The 14,323-nt window shown below is 42.9% G+C and overlaps 1 protein-coding gene across 4 annotated transcripts in view; it reads left to right on the top strand.

The window, feature by feature from the left end:
• The first annotated feature begins 3,842 nt into the window (after window positions 1-3,842).
• Window positions 3,843-14,323, top strand: part of NDRG3 (NDRG family member 3) — a 68,514-nt gene continuing 58,033 nt past the window's right edge. For 3 of the 4 annotated variants that reach the window (XM_030309661.1, XM_030309663.1, XM_030309662.1), the window contains exon 1: window positions 3,851-3,911. The gene's annotated coding sequence lies outside the window, so the exon portion shown is untranslated. Of the gene's footprint in view, window positions 3,912-14,323 lie in introns of all 4 variants that reach the window. The other variant, XM_030309664.2, reaches the window with a different exon arrangement.

The following is a 14,323-nucleotide window of genomic DNA, read 5'->3' on the forward strand; positions in this document are numbered from 1 at the left end:
TATATTTTGGGTGTATAAAAACCTTTCTTAAGGGGACCCTGGGTGGCTCAGTCAGTTAAGTGTCTGACTTCAGCTCAGGTTATTATCTCGTGGTTCGTGAGTTCAGGCCTTGTGTTGGGCTCTGTGCTGACAGCTCAGAGCCTGGAGCCTGCTTTGGATTCTGTGTCTCCCTCTCTCTCTGCCCCTCCCCACTCATGCTCTCTTGCAAAAATTAATAAACATTTTTTAAAAATGGCACAAAAACAGACACTCAGAGCAATGGAACAGAATAGAGAACCCAGAAATGGTCCCAGAAACATATGGCCAACTAATCTTTGACAAAGCAGGAAAGACTACCCAATGGAATAAAGACAGTCTCTTCAGTAAATGGTACTGGGAAAACTGGACAGCGACATGCAGAAAAATGAACCTAGACCTCTTTCTTACAGCATACACAAAAGTAAAAAAATGGATGAAGGACCTAAATGTTAAGACAGCCATCGAAATCCTAGAGGAGAAAGCAGGCAAAAACCTCTTTGACGTTGGCTGCAGCAACTTCGTACTCAACACATCTCTGGAGTCAAGGGAAACCAAAGCAAAAATGAATTATTGGCACCTCATCAAAATAAGAAGCTTCTGCACTGTGAAGGAAACAATGAGCAAAACTAAAAGGCAACTGATGGAGTGGGAGAAGATATTTGCAAATGACATATCAGATAAAGGGTTAGTATCCAAAATCTATAAAGTACGTAACAAACTCAGCACCCAAAAAACAATCCAGTGAAGAAATGGGCAAAAGACACGAATAGACACTTCTCAAGACATCCAGATGGCCAACCAACACATGAAAAAATGCTCAACATCATCATCAGGGAAACATAAATCAAAACCACAATGAGATACCACCTCACACCTGTCAGAATGGCTAACATTAATAACTCAGGCATCGACAGATGTTGGCGAGGATGTGGAGAAAGGATCTTTTTTGCACTGCTGGTGGGAATGCAAACTGGTGCAGCCACTCTGGAAAACAGTATGGAGATTCCTCAACAAATTAAAAATAGAACTACCCTATGACCCAGCAATTTCACTACTAGGTATTTATCCAAGGGATACAGATACGCTGTTTTGAAGGGGCACATGCACCCCAATGTTTATAGCAGCACTGTCAACAATAGCCAAAGTATGGAAAGAGCTCAAATGTCCATCAATGAATGAATGGATAAAGAAGATGTGTGTATATATATATACACACACACATCATGAAGTATTACTCAGCAACCAAAAAGAATGAAATCTTGCCATTTGCAACTACATAGATGGAACTAGAGATGTGCTAAGCAAAATTAGAGAAAGACAAATAAATGACTTCACTCATATGAGGACTTGAAGATACAAACCATGAACATAAGGGAAGGGAAGCAAAAATAATACAAAAAAGGAAGGGGGACAAAACATAAGAGACTCTTAATCATAGAGAACAAAAAGGTTGCTGGAGGGGACGTGGGCTAAATGGGTAAGGGGCTTAAGGAAACTACTCCTAAAATCATTGTTGCACCATGTGGTAACTTGGATGTAAATTATAAAAAATAAATACAGAAAGTAAAAAAAAAACCTTTTACGTCAGCAAGGGCTTAGCAGAAAATAGGATTCTTTGCCAAGATGCTGAAGTGAACAGTAGTGTGGAGATATGCCTCCACATTAATTACCAGTAAAACACCAACTAATTTATTGTTAATGTTTCTTATTCTCTGATCCTTCTAATAGGATAAAGCCTATTTCATTTAAATACCCAGTCATTATTCTTAAGTCTTAAACCTTGGCCTAAGTACCAATTAGTGAAAGGATATCTCTTTCCTTTGACCTACCTTCTCTTTTCTGTCATGTATTTACAGAGCCCCTGTTATATGCCAGACACAGTTCTGGGAACTGGGGATAGAGCAAAAAAAAAAAACATGTGAGTTGCTCATAGCATCTGGAACTTAGTAGGCATGTGACCTATGTGTTCGAAGCCTAACTGCCACTTACTGTGATTGAGAAAAAGTGATTAAATCTCTTATCTGTAAGATTGGGAGAATGATAGAACCTATATCACAGGGATGCTGTAAGTAAGATGAAATACTATAAATTTAGAATACTGGTATCAATATGCTGGAGGGGTGAAAGCTTGAAAAACTGGGTAAGAGAGCAGTAATGAAATGGGAAAGCTCGTAGTTCAAATTGAGATTAGACCTTTGGATATAGAGGTGGAAAACAGGTAAATCTGGACTGGATACAAAATTTGGAAGTAGCTAATGAGTAGCTATTGAAGCCTTGAGAATGGATAATATTGTCAAGGCTAGAGCAAGAAGGAAAACTGGACAGCCCCAAGGAAAGCTGGGGCTTTTAAGAATCAGAAGAGCCGTGTTAATTGCCTACTCTTTGAAAAGCATAGTAGTATAATGGAAAGAGCATACAGTTTGAAGAGTATCTTTGTCTCTTATGGTCAATTTCATCATCTGTAAAATGGGGATAGAGGACACCTCTCCCAGGTGATTGTAACTTCTCTCATTTTATTTAGTACATTGTGTTGCATTTTTTGTTTATAAGAATTTGTTCAAACTCAAGGGTAAAAAGAGTTTTTGTCTGCATCTTCAACAGCTAAATAAGAAAAATAACACTTGGGACGCCTGGGTGGTTCAGTCAATTAAGTGTCCGACTTTGGCTTAGGTCTGATCTCACCATTTGTGAGTTTGAGCCCCAAGTGGGGCTCTGTGCTGACAGCTCAGAGGCTGGATCCCGCTTCAGGTTCTGTATCTCCCTCTCTCTGAACCTCCACCACTTGTACTCTGTGTCTCTTTCTCTCTCTCTCTCAAAAATAAACATTAAAAATTTTTTTTTGTAAATAACATAAGCTGTAAGCATTTTACATTCATACAGACCATAACATGGGTAGCTTGTATTATTTTGTCACTATAGGTGAGGAACTCAAGCATTAAGAAAGAGGCTTAATAATCTAATCAAGGACATATAGGTAGTAGAACCAATTTGGTACTCAGTGAATGTTACCGAATAAACACAATCATAAAATAATAAAAGGCTGTGGTCGGTTAATTTTAGTTTTCTCTCTTCCCAAATTTGGTTCAGGAATTGTGCTTGATGAGTAACAATATTATAGACAGTCACTGTCCTTCAGATGTTTGGTAATCCTTACATTTGCCCTAATACAGTTGAGACTATTTTACCTTTAGTCAGTGAGATTAACCAAAAAGCTTTTCTGGGAAGGGAATTTTGTCCTGTACATTTTGGTGTTAAATTGTCGGGTCATTAAGCTTAATATGTAATCATTCTTTGAGGAAACAAAACAAAATTCCCATTTCCCTTGTGGCACCCAAGAAAGGAGATGGTGTGGCTGGCAGTTGTCAATAGAGGTGACAGAATGTAGGGCTGGGAATTAGCAGCCCTGAGTCTTGGATTCTAGTTCTTCAGTTCCTGTGCTCATTCACTAGAAATCTGGTAAGCGCCCCTCACTAGCCAGCCAAGCACTGTGCTAGGCCTTGTGCCCTTGGGTGCATCTCTGGTCCCACATAAAAGGAGATGACTTCCTTTCCTTGCTTTGCAGGGGTCCTTAGGGGTTTCGTTAAGAAAGCTATTTGGCGGAAGGGGAGGAAGGAGGCGGTCCAGACGCCGCACTCAACGCCCCTCCCTCCGCGCAGCTCTAGTTTCAGGTTCTCCCTGTAGACTCCACAACAGGAAAAACTACATCCAAGATGGTGTCGCCCGTCCCTCCCGGCTCAGCCACCATCTTCTTGGTAGTTCCTGAGGCGGGAGGGCGCAGCGCGCCTGCGTGGTCCGGGCATCCTTAACGCGCCTGCGTGGCCGCAGAGCCTTCCCCGCCCCTCTCGCAGCCGCTGCTGCCTCTGGTGCACTGCTGGCGGGTGCCCGAGCCTCAGGTGAGTGAGCGCTTCAGCCCGGCCCGCGCGGGGCGCGCGGCGCTGCCTGCGGGGGCGTCGCTCCCCTTGCTTTCTCCTTCCCCGCCACATCTCCGCGGCGCGCCAGGGCCCCGGGCCCGCGCTGCCAGTTTCCTCCGGTCCCCCAGCGCCCTCCGCTCTCCCCGCCGGCGGCACCTGGGTCAGCCTGGCCTCCCTCGGCCGCTCCCCGCGTCCGGGCTGCGGGGCCCCGCGACGAAACCGCTGGTGACAGCTTGCGGACGGCTAGGGCCGAGCCTCCCGGCGCCCGACCCCCTCGGTCCCAGGGACGCATCTCAAGCGCGCTCCCTTTTTCTGCTCCTGCCCTGCGGGCGGCGGAGCCCAATGGGCCTCCGGTAGCGTATTCACCTACCCCATCCGTCCCGAAGCCAGGGGTCTTGGAAGATGGGCCGGGAGCTCGCCTTGCGTCCATGGGACCCCGGTGCAGCGAGTAGTACCCGCGGGCTGGACCCCACAACGACCCTGCGAGGGAGGGGCTTCTTAGTCCCACTTTACAAATGGGGAAACTGAGGCACCGAGATGAAGTGCGGAGCCCAAGGTCACGCGCCTGGCAAAAAGCAGGACTAGCTCTTGAACTTAGAGTCTGGGGCTTTCAGGCCAGCACGGTTGGAATTTGATCGTGTAGCTTTAAAAATTTTTGAAAGACACTTTCATCTCTGGAGTTGTTTCTTCAACGTCCTAAAAGTAGGCTGTGAAAACAGTGATTTCTTGTTGGAGTACAATTGAGGTATTATTGTAATAATAATAATAATAATAATAATAATAATAATAATGACAATAGTAGTAGCAGTATGTTGTTGATAAGGGCTCACGTTGATTCGACACTTTCTGTGTGCCAGGGATATTATTAAACGTTTTATGACGATTATCTCACTTAACTCAGCGTTTTCCAATCCAGTGCATCCCCCTTCTTTTTCATGCAGCTTTTTTTTTTTTTTTCCCTGCGAAGCTGACCTCCATGTCACAGGTAGACTAGATCCTCATGGCTTAGGAGGCAATGAAGCTCTACCATGGTACCTCACTGGTGGAACAGGGATAAGCTTTGCCTGCCTGCATCCAAATTTTACCCCCAGAGGATATAATTAGTCTTCCTTTTCCGGCTGCCAGGAGAGCAGGACTGGGCTAGCTGGGCTGGCTGGATTTGGAGGTGACAGAGCAAATTTGGCTAGCACTCACCTCATTCTGGGTTTTTTTGGCTCTGTTCCAATGCTGGGCTTGAACATGTCAGTATTTAAGATAAAGTAAAAAGAGAAAGAAGGCATATGACAAAGTGGTGGTGAATATAAGAAGCCTCCATGATTTAAAGTCCCAAAGGAACAGCTGTAAAAATATGTGAATGTTTCTTCCCCAAAATAACTAGCTCAACTGTCTTTTTTCTCCCTTAGCAAATCTTCCTACACACTTTAAAGCTCCATTAACTCACCGTCTTTATGTGAAGCCTTCCTTGCTTGATTTTACCAATTAGAACTAAACATACATACACACACACACACACACACACACACACACACACACACTCACACTTACATGCAGTAGGGTAGAGGCTTCAGTTTTACCCTCAGGACTATTATATTAGCCCCCTGAGGTCTGGAGCCATCTTTGCAGCCCCAAGTGCTTGGTTCATAGTAGGCCCTTGGTAAAGACTCTGTGAATTTCCACTGCTCCTTTTCATCACTCAGAGTGATGTTTTCCTGCTGCTCTTCTGTTCCTCCTTCTTGCCCTTCAGTTGCTCTTTGCTGTCCTTCCCTTTAGATTCAACTTCTGGTCATCACCTGCCATTCAAGGTCTCCATTCCACCCTGTTTCTGTAAATTTGCAGATAAAGGTTTTGCGTGAAGACGTCTATTTATTCCCAACAGTGGAGTTGTTATATGCCACTTAAGTGTACAGGGCAGTTTTTATTTGCGTGTTGCAGTAAGGTAGTCTGAGGCTTACAGCCTTTTAGTCTATCCCTAAATACACGTGAGAGTTTTTAAATTCTTTAGCATTATGTAGCTGACTACCCCTGGTTCTATCAGAATAATCAGAATTTTTTTCCATAAATCACTTCATAGTATTTACAATAATAAGTTTTCAAAGGGCCCTTTGGGAGGCAGCGGATCTATGCATAGGTTTTCTGCATAAATTAAGCTTTTTAAAGAGTTTTTCCAAATAATTTTCTGCAAATATATTGAGCTGTTATTATATATAAGATTCTCAGTTGATTAAAATATGACCCTTGTTAAAAGAGCTTAGTAGCTAACTGGGAAACACCATATCCAGCTGTAACTCAAGTCTAAAAATTGCCGTGATAGCATTATAAGCAAGCAATATGAGAGTATAATGGTACATTTCATAAAATCATACACTGTTGAAGCTGAAAGGAAGCATCAAGTCATTGAGTCCATCTTGTTTTTTCAGACCTCATCCTGAGAAGTGAACTTGTCCAAGGTCACAGAACTGGGGCTACAACTTGAAATTTCAAACTTTTTATCCATTAATAAGTGAATTTATCCTTATATTAACCAGCATCTCTATTAAAATTCCACTTATGTGCTAAGAACAGGGGTAAAGAAGAAATAAAAATATGATTCATGTCTTTAAGGAACTTTGTTGGGGAATAGTAAAGAACTGTTAATTTTAACTGTAGTTGTTAAGTTGTGTGGTAGAGGAACTAGGTGTCACAGAAATTGGGGGACAGGCAAGAAGGATCAGCATGAGCTGTGGTAGTGAGAGTACTTTGGGGAGAAGTTAGGACTTTTCAGAGCTTTGACAGATTGGTAGGGTCAGAATTAATCAAAAGGGCAAAGAAAGCCTTTTGAAGTAGGGTGGTAAAACTGTGTTTAAGAAATAGTGAAAAATCTGTATTGACTGGATTAGAGCAGTGGTTCTCTATGATTAGTGTGCATTAGAATCACCTGAAGAGTTTAAAACCCATATTATAGGGGGTGCCTGCCTGGCTCAGTCAGTAGAGCATGTGGCTCTTGATCTCTGGGTTGTGAGTTCAAAGCTCACATTGGGCGTAGAGCTTAGTAAAAAAAAATTTTTTTTAATTAAAAAATAAAACCCATACTGCAGAGGTCCCCACCTCTAGAGTTTCTGATTTAGTAGGTCCAGAGGGGGGCCTAAGAATTTTTATTTCTAATGAGTTCCCAGATGATGTTGATGTTCCTAATCCAGGGATAACACTTTGAGAACTTCAACTGGATTAGAAAGTTGAGAAGCTAGAGTCAAACTGTCAAAGAACTTGTTCCAAAAAAATTTTAAAGTGTGTGTTATACATCAGGATAGGAAAGCTCTGGAAAGATCCATTCCAAACTGTACTAGTAGTCACTTCTGGAAGTAGGATTTAGGCGATTGGAGAATTCACTTTGTATTCGGTACCTTTCTAATTTTTGCATTGTGCACATAATTACTTTTGTTATTTTAAAAAGTGAAGAAAAGCGAGTCATTTTTGAAGATATAAATATTTATGGGCTTAAAAAGAGCTTGCTGAAATAGTCTAGTGTCATATAATAAACATTTTTAGACTGTATGCCAGATGCTGCTAGGTTCTGGAAATACAAAACCTTTGCTACAGTTTGCAGCCCCATCATGGAGATAGGCAGGTAACGTTCTACATAGTATCATGTGAGCTTCCTTAGAGCCAGGACAAGGGTTTAGCTTTGTGCATGGCAGATAATAGGCATTTGGTAAATGATGAACGAATGAATGAGCAAATCCAGGCAAGAAATGAGGATAGTCAGAAAGAAAAAGGGCAAATGGGAGATTCTGGAAGAAACATTGACCAGCCCAAATAGGGATGATAAAAGAAAAAGGTGTGTCAAGGACTTCCAAATCGAAAGATTGATAACATTTTGATTTGGTTTATACAGAACTGTGTGTCAGGTTGTCTATTCTGAAAGACCTTTTTAAATCAAGCCCCATCTGGTGCCTGGGTGGCTCAGTCAGCATCTGACTCTTGATTTTGGCTCAGGTCGTGATCTCAACAGTCAGTGAGATTGAGCCCCATGTCAGGCTTGGGATTCTCTCTTTCCCTCCCTACCCCTACCCCACTCCTGTCCTCCCTCCTTCTCTTGCTCTCTGTCTCAAAATAAACTAAAAAAAAACAAAAACAAAAACAAAAAACCCTTCATCCTTTAAAAAAAAATAAATCAAGCCCCCCCCCTTTTTTTTTAAAGACTGATAATAGCCCACAAAAATTTAACCTAGATTTCAGGGCTTTCTTTGGTAAATGAAAGTTTTTATCTTTAATCACAATGCTGATTCTGTTGTATTTATAATATTTACCTACAATTTTGCCATTGATTTGTTCTTTTATTAATGTGAAATTAAAACATATGAAGGATATTTTAAATCCCATGCAAAAGTGGGTGGGATTGGATCTTCATTTTATTTCTTCAGTGGAGGGATGTTACACTTGACTCAATTCTGTCATGTTTTCCATATGCCTCACAGAGTTTGACATATCAGTCCTAAATAAGTATCCATTGTTGATGGCTGAATGGGGTGTACTTTGGAGGAAATTAAAAAAAAAAACAAAAAACTAAATTGTGAGATTTTAGCTCTGAAGCCATTTTATGTGAAACCATAATACTTGGCAGATAGAGACAAGGGGAAGTCAGGCTCTTGTGTCTTTGTTTATTTATTTTTTAACATTTATTTATTTTTGAGAAACAGAGTAAGACAAAGTGTGAGCCGGGGAGGGGCAGAGAGAGAAGGAGACACAGAATCTGAAGCAGGCTCCAGGCTCTGAGCAAGCGGTCAGGACAGAGCCTGATGCGGGGCTCGAACCCACAAACTGTGAGATCATGACCTGAGCCGAAGTCGGACGGTCAACTGACTGAGCCACCCAGGTGCCCCGGCTCTTGTGTCTTTATGTCTGCAGTTGAGAAAGCTCTAGGGACAATCCCTCTTGCTATTGTTTACCTTATGAAGATGAAGAATATCTTTTGTGTCATTGTTTGGGACATTGTTTTGTTTTTTAACGTTTATTTTTGAGAGAGAGAGAGAGCCCTTGTGTGAGTGGGGGTGGGAGTGCGGGCAGAGAGAGGGAGACCAAGGATCTAAAGTGGGCTCTGTGCCTGCAGCAGAGAGCCTGATGCGGGGCTCTAACTCATGAACTGCCAGTCCTGAGCCTAAGTGAGATGCTCAACTGACTGAGCCACCCAGGTGCCCTTCTTGGGATGTAGTTTTAACCAGGGTGTTGACTAAAATAGAACTCTGGGTGACTAGACAGTCCAAAGGATAGATTGCTTTTCAGATACAATCCAGGGTGCAGTGTTCTTCTATTAATTTAATAATAATAATAATACCTAAACTTTGTATGGTGCTTTTTAGTTTTCAGAATTCTTTGGTCGCTAAGATCCTGGTAAACTCCAATAGCCAAACCTGAAAAAATAAGCAGAAGAATTAATGATCAGGTGGCGTCAAGTGGAAAAAGTTGCCTTTTAGAGGCCTACCCAAGCTGTAGATGCAGGATTTTCAGTTTCAAATCCTTATTTTGCCAGGTTCATACTCTGCCACTTGCTAGCTGTGTGGCCTTTGGCATATCACAGAACCTCTCCAAGCCTCAGTTTCTTCATCTGCAAAGTGGGGGAAGATTATAATACCTATCTTATAAATGGGGCGGGAAATAAAATGAAACAATGAATGAACAAAGTGCTTATCATGGTATCTGGTTTAGTGTATTAAGTTAGTATGAGTATTGAGTATTGCATCTTGTGCCGCATCTTAGGTTCTTGTTTGTTCTTTATCTCTACTCAGGCTGTTTTAAAGAACAAATTGTTTTCAGGGATTCTGTCTTAGAACTGATGGGAATCCAGATCCCATCCCAAAAGCGTGTACTAGAGCCTTGCCAGCAGTAGTTTTCCTGGTGTCCTGAGTTGCATCCTTCAAGAGTGGGTGACAGAGGGTAGTGCTTCTGCTTCTAGAGTTACTTTAGTATGACCCCCATGTGAGAGCTTCAGCTGGGTGTCTGGAATTAACAAGAAGGCCCCTAGATAGGGCGTTTGCTCTGTTCTAGTAGTTATCTTTACCAGTACCATGGAATGAATAGATTGATTATACAGCACCGGCTCAGATTCCCAGCTTGGCAGTCTCTGCAGACCTCCTGTTTACCACCTGCTGCCATTCCAGAATCTAGGAGTGACACAACAGGAAGGCGGACCTGTTGAGGTGCTGCTCTTTTCCTTTCAGAAAAAAGCAAGGTGTGTAGATGGCCCTTGGCCAGGGCTGAGGACCAGCAGGGTTGTTTCTGCTAGAATGAGTGTGCTTTTGCAGCATGCTTTTGCAGCTGCCTTTGATCACTCCCCCCCTCCACTCCCTTTCCTTATGGGATAGCATCTCTGAGGGTATTTCTTCTGGTGGAGAGTAACCTAGACTTTCCTTTAGGTAGTCAAAAGCTCAGTGAGCTATGTTTTAAAAAGTCATTGTTTCTTCCCTGGAGCTGAGTGGTTTGGCTTGTTTTTCTGGTTTTCTGGAGAGTCTCCTGAGACCCTTTCCTTTCCTAAGGGCCCCCAGGAGACAGCAACGAAACCAACATCCATTACTGTAGACACTAAAGGGGATGCTTAAGTCAATAGTTTTACCATTAGATTAATTCGGGCTTTAACCTTGACAAAACATAGGAGCCAAGTCATCAGATAATTGTGCTTCTTATAGACTGAAGTATGGAATTTAGCCCAGTCCTCTGCGATATCTTTCAGAGCTTGGAATAGGAATCCAGGTGCCAGTCCTAGTCCCACACCCAGCTGGTCGTGTGAATTTAGGCAAGTCACATAAATTTCTAGGCCTCTTTTCTCATTTGAGAATGAAGGCATAACTGTAGACCAGTGGTTCTCAGTCCTAGTTGCATGTAGCCACCAGTGGAACTTTAAAAACAATACCTGGGCCTTACCCTCACCCAATTAAATTGTATCTTTAAGGTTGGGGCCTGGGTATTGATATTTTTCAAAGCTCCCAGGTCTTTCTAATAGGTAACTAAGGGAACTACTGGACAAGATGGCCACTTTTTTTTTTTTAATGTATGTTTATTTTGAGAGAGAGAGCACCTACAAGTGGGGGAGGGGCAGAGAGAGGGAGAGAGAATCCCAAGCAGGCTCTGTGCTGACAGCACAGAGCCAGACTCAGGGCTTGAACTCACGAACGGTGAGATCATGACCTGAGCCTAAATGAAGAGTCAGCTGCTTAACTGACTGAGCCACCCAGGCACCCCAGGATGACCATGTTTTAAACAGCTGTGTCATTCTGCTCTTTAGGAACCTTTACTGTCCACATAGTAAAGTCTGATTTATGTGTTCTGACCAGCCTTGTCTTCTTTCTGGCTACCTGGTTCTTGGTGTCTTCTGGATATGTTGTTCACCTTTCTTTCCCAACCTGATGTGCTCACATGGAATGTCTTCTCCCTTTCAGCTATCCAAAACCTATCCATTCAGTGCCCATCATCATTTCCTTTGGGATCACTGTAGTCCTTACGTATTTGTCCCACCTCTGCACTGGTTTCCAAGCTTCATTTAGCTCTAAATGCAGTGAACACTAGATGCAAGGTAAGACATGATACTCAAGCACTATTCTATCCTTTTGCAGGGATGAGACACGTGGAAATACCACTGGTGTGATTTTTATGTTATTAAAACATCTGTGGGTATCTTGTTGGCTATCTCATTATGCATGTGTATTTGACACCTATCAGTTGATGCATAGCTATTTATGACTTGACTCCAATGGACATTTTTAGCTTTATCTCCTATTAATAATAGGAAACTACTGTTCTTGCCAAACTAGAACATTTTGCAGCAGACCTGTGCTTTCTCGTCTTCTTGCTTTTGAGTTCTCCTCCCTTTCTGCAATTTTTTTATTCTTCTCTCATCATAACCTACAGGAATTTTATCTATTCTTCAAGGTCCAGTTCAGATGTTACTTCTTCCATGAAACTTTTTCTCAGCACCCACAACCTGCATCTTTGCCCTAAAGCTCCACCACCTTTGGAGCAGTGGTTTTCAACTTGGGGCGATTTTGTTCCCCAGGAGACATTTGGCAATATCTGGAGACATTTTTGGTTATCACCGTGCTTTGAGGAGGGTACTACTGGCATCTAGTGGGTAGAGGCCAGAAATGCTGGTAAACATTCTACAATGTGCAGGATGGTTCAAAATGTTAGTGGTGCTGAGGTTGAGAAACTGCCTTAGCGTTTGTCCGCTTCACAGGCTCATGTTTATACTGCTTTGAACTGTAGTGATCTGTTCATAGTCTTAATCTCCCTTGCTCAGTTGAACTAATGGGGAAGGTGAACTCAGCCCCAAAACTGTGCTTTCTTGTTAACTTCATAGGGTTTAGTCGTAGAGCCTGTGGCCTGATCCTAACAGCTCAGTGTAATTTAAGATGAGAGATAAAAAGAGGTCTTCAGCATGGGGTGGATTCCAAGAGGCAGTCTGCAGAATTTGTCTTTTTTACCCACCAGGTCTTTTCATTCGTAATAACCTGGGAGGAAGTGCAATACAGGGCATAGAATGAGCATTTGGGATTAGAAGACAATTGGGGTTCAGTTCCAGCTGTTGCATTTAGTAGTTGTGTTATTTTGGTCAGTCCATTTCACCTCCGTCAGCCTCAGTTTCCTCATCTATGTAATAGAGATGATACCAGTGCTCCCGTGTTCTACTTCATGGTGCAGTCATGATAATCCAGCAAGATATTAGATGTGAAGGTGCTTTGTAAAGTGCTATAATAGTTACTCATTCAGGCAGTGGTTTATGTGTAGAAAGAGAGAATGTGAGTCAGCTTGCTGTGGAAGCACCGCTGTCTACCTTCTCACTGCCTGCAGCTTTTCAGCCACCACTACTTCAGCACCAGCTCCAGCTGACCCCTTCCAGCTCATTCTCCTCAGTAAGGCTCCTTTGTTGCCTTCATTCTGTTTTGGTTGCCTGTCTGCAGTCTTGCCAAAACCAAAGTGATTGACTCTGCTTTTAGGATACAGACTAGTGGCCTGATGTCAGTACATCCTGGCAAAGCCTGATGAAGGCCAAATTACCTTGGTCACGAGGGAAAGCTACAAAACAAGACAGTTTGTAGTTTAGAAAGCCAATACTATGTGTAGTCTCTTATTGTCTTTAAGTTTGTTTGTTTTGAGAGAGAGAGCACATGTGCACATGAGCAAGGGAGAGGCAGAGAGAGGCAGGGGAAGAGAGAATCCCAAACAGGCTCCAAGCTGTCAGTGCAGAGCCCGACTTGGGGCTCAAACTCACAAACTGTGATATCGGGACCTGAGCCCAAACCAAGAGTGGGACGCTTAAGCAACTGAGCCACCCAGGCGCCCCAAGAAAACAATGTTTTTAAGCACTAGAAATCTTAGTGAGTTTTCTCTGACCCGATGGACACAGTACAGGGTGAGATAAAAGCCTGAGAGTCTCATGCCCCTGGGATCAGGCCAGGTGCATCTTTCTGCTGATGTGCTGAGTGACCCTCAGCTAGTTGTTGAACCTCATCAGGTTGATACCTGGGGGAATCCTTCTCTTTGGATTGTGGTAAGAACTGTAGAATTGAAGGATGGGGAAATAATGTAAAGTAGTACATTAAGGGAGATTCTGGGTCACAGAATGTCAGCCTGTCAGGAGCCAATAAGATCATCCTGCCCAATCTCTTCTCTTAACTGATGAGGAAACTGAGACCTGGAAGGGGAAAATGCTTTGCCCAATGCCACTCAGCTAAGTAGGGCCCTACCTGGGTCCAAAGTCCACATTTGATGTATTTATGGGCTCTTTCCAAAACTCGAAGAATATGAGCATTCATTTTTTTCTGAGTGAACAGTTTGCACTATATTGTTGGACATTAGCCTGTGTTCTGCAGAGCCCTCACGGTCTCATCACCACTTCACCCAGAGCCCTTACACTTTTTTCTGTTTTCTATTTCGGAGTTTTGATGCAAAAATTAAGTCTGTAGCCTTTTTTTTTTAATGTTTATTTAAATATTTATTTTGAGAGAGTGCGAGTGGGAGAGGGGCAGAGAGGGGGGGGGGGAGAGAATCCCAAACAGGCTCCATACTGTCAGCCCAGAGCCCGACACGGGGCTCAATCCCATGAACCGTGAGATCATGACCTGAGCCGAAATCAAGAGTTGGACGCTTAAGCAACTGAACCACCCAGGTGTCCCAAGTCCATAGTCTTGATCTTTAAAGACCCTCTCAGTGCTGTCTCTGAGTGTCAGAGAACACAGAGGTCTCTTTTGGTCATCCTAGGAACATTTTTGCTTGCACTTCAGAAATGTCAGTTTCTGTAATGCTACGAAGTGATATACATAGTCATGGGCTAATTTTTTAGCATGGAGAACTAAACCTTATTTTTCTTAGATTTTCACTGTCAAAAGATAATGGCCCTTTCTCAATCCACATCCTTCCCTCCTTGG

The sequence above is a fragment of the Lynx canadensis genome, chromosome A3, assembly GCF_007474595.2.
Source record: "Lynx canadensis isolate LIC74 chromosome A3, mLynCan4.pri.v2, whole genome shotgun sequence".
In the NCBI taxonomy this organism is placed as follows: Eukaryota; Metazoa; Chordata; class Mammalia; order Carnivora; family Felidae; genus Lynx; species Lynx canadensis.